General features: G+C 42.8%; 1 pseudogene; it reads right to left on the bottom strand.

The window, feature by feature from the left end:
- Positions 1 to 782: 782 nt before the first annotated feature.
- On the bottom strand, positions 783 to 1,630 carry LOC122108528 (annotated as a pseudogene).
- Between the last annotated feature and the right edge of the window lie 1,191 nt (positions 1,631 to 2,821).

The raw sequence follows: 2,821 nt of genomic DNA, 5'->3' as shown, positions 1-2,821 counted from the left end.
GGCTGGAATCACCACCTCAGCTCTCTTCAGCTGGTTATCTGGGCTGGGCAGGAAAGTTCAAGAAGGCTTTACTCACAACTAGTTCCCTGAGTGCTTCTCCACATGCTGGAATCAGGCTAGTCAGAATTATTTTTTAGTGGAAGTTGCCTATAATAAGTATTTTTCCCTTTAAGGCCACGTATGATCTGTATATAAGCCGGGCACTGGTGGCTCACACCTATAATTCTTGCTATCTAAAAGGCTGAGCCGGGTGCTGGTGGCTCACACCTGTTATCCTAGCTACTCAGGAGGCTGAGATCTGAGGTTTGTAGTTCAAAGCCAGCCCAGGCAGGAAAGTCCGTGAGACTCTTATCTCCAATATAACACCAGAAAACCAGAAGTGACGCTGTGGCTCAAGTGGTAGAGTGCTAGCTTTGAGCTGAAGAGCTGAGGGACAGTGCCCAGGCCCAGAGTTCAAGCCCCATGACCACCACCAACAACAACAAAAAGGCTGAGATCTGAGGATCAAGGTTCAGAGCCAGCCCAGGCAAACAAATCTGTAAGATTCTTATTTCCAATTAATCTGCAAAAAGTAGGAACTAGAGGTATGGCTCAAGTGGTAGAGCGCCACCCCTGAGCAAAGAAGCCAAGTGAGAGTGAGAGGCCCTGACTTCAAGCCCCAGCACCAGCACAAAAGAAAAATCTGCACATAAACAAGATCATTTTCATAATAACCAAGGTGTCCAATGAGATTCCACAGTGAATATAAACTGCATAATAGTCCATTCCACAGATCTATTTTCTCATGAGTCTACAGGGTTAGAAACTGCCTCCTTTATTGGTAAATATTGTGATAGTTCAGTAGTTTCTGTGACAAGTGAAGGGAAAAGATACATTAAATTAGCAATTTTGAGGGCTGGCAGAGTGTGTCAAGTGGCACCAAGCCCGCATTAGCAAGTGTGAGGCCCCGAGTTCAAACCCTAGTACCACCAAAAAAATAATGGATATAAAAGAAAATAAACCCAGTGTTTTCTATCTGTCTTTTAGCAGCCCAGATTGAGTTAAGGAATGTATCAGTAGGATTTAAAAAGTAGAAAAGAAAAAAAACAGTAGCAAACTTGCTCTCTTGTGATGTATGCTTTCATAACATGTAGATCTTTTGGTCTCATGGCAAAGCCTTGTATCATTGATTCTGATAACCTATCAATTCCCAAAAAAACTGCAATAGCAGGACAAAGCTAGGAAATATCACTCTGCTTTCCACAGTTAGGCTTGAAACGCCAAGATCACGTAATTAATTCTCAAACAGGAAAACATCTGCAAAATATTTCATCTGTTCTCTTTTAATTTCCCTGTATCTATATGGTCTGTTGTAGACACAGCTTTTAACTTAAGAGTCTCCAATACTATTACCTTATCTTCTGTTGTATAAATCCAATCATGGATTAATAATCTCTTCAGAGTACTCAGCCTTTATCCTACTTTCCTGCACTCTTCAGCACAGGTTTCTTTGAGCGGCCTTTATGGGTTGTTTGCACATCTTAATGCATTCAACTTAATCCCAACGCCAGAGCTCTGCTGAATTCTGTAACACATTGTCTCCAAACATCATCTCAGGGAGAGGTGCCATTTGCAAATCATCAGCTAACAGTTTCAGGAATCTCAGTCTGTGATCATCTGGCTCCTTCCACGCTGGAGGAAGCGTGTGGTGGAGCAAAGCTGCTCACTGCATGGCATCGGGAAAGCAGAGGTGGAGCGTGCCTGTGCTCTAGAATTCTTCTAAACTGCAACTGACATTTAAGAGAGGATCTCAAAGCAGCTGTTTCCTTCCATTTGTCTAGCCCTCCATTTTACATCAGGAAATTCCAACTCCAACACGGAGAGAGAAAGAAAAATCTCATCAATAGAGGGTTCAGAAGTCCAACATTGTTAATCTGGGATTAATACTTGATACTATCCTGAAGAAAACAAAAGAAACTACGGGGCGGGGGGGGGGGGGGGGGGGGGGGGAAGGGGAGAATTCTTCTTGTGTGTTTGCCTGCCTCTCAATATTTATTTTATTTTATTGTAAAGAAGCTGTACAGAGGGGTGACAGTTACAGGACGAAGGCAATGACTACATTTCTTGTCGAGCATTGTTAACCCTTCCCTTGTTGTTCTCCCACTATCCCTTCCCTCCCCCCCCTCTTTCCACCCCATCCCCCTGACCAAAGTCGTAAAGTTCATTTCCAATATACTGTCCTGTGGGTATCCTTGTTGCAATGGGTCATCCTGTGTCCTTGTTTCTTAAATGTCCCTTCAAAACCATTGAAAACTAATAAGATAATTAAGACCCTAAAAAAGGAGGAAGTTGTTCCTGTTAAGATCCAGAATTATATCAGTATCATCTCAGGCAGGATGGTCTAGAAAGTGATTGTAAATGTCCATCATATTACGTTATTTCTCATAACAAGGTATCTTTTAGACTAGAAAGATGTGTATAACAGAAGTAAAGGATGTTATTGTGTCTCCAAAAAAGAGGAGCAGGCACTGGATCTAACAAACGCAAGCACTGAAGTCATTCCTTTGAGACAGACATTACTCAGTGGCGATTTATCTGAGTCATCAGGACCTGGGTGGAGTAGCTCTTGGGATCCTCCACCAGCCCCGACTCTAGTCTTCTGCCTCGACTCTAGTCTTCTGCCATATGCCCAGTGTTCTCATTTTGAAGCCAACGCCCCAGATGTCTGACTATCACAATACACAGCTATCACAAATACAACAGCCCTGTATGAAGTTAGCACTTGTGTTTGCGTTCTGTGTTCCTTGGTCTTTTTGGTGTTTGAGTAGCTTAAGTCAATTTC

Source organism: Dipodomys spectabilis, unplaced genomic scaffold, assembly GCF_019054845.1.
Source record: "Dipodomys spectabilis isolate Male_0828 unplaced genomic scaffold, ASM1905484v1 ptg000061l, whole genome shotgun sequence".
Lineage (NCBI taxonomy): Eukaryota > Metazoa > Chordata > Mammalia > Rodentia > Heteromyidae > Dipodomys > Dipodomys spectabilis.
This window is presented reverse-complemented; position numbering and strand designations above follow the sequence as displayed.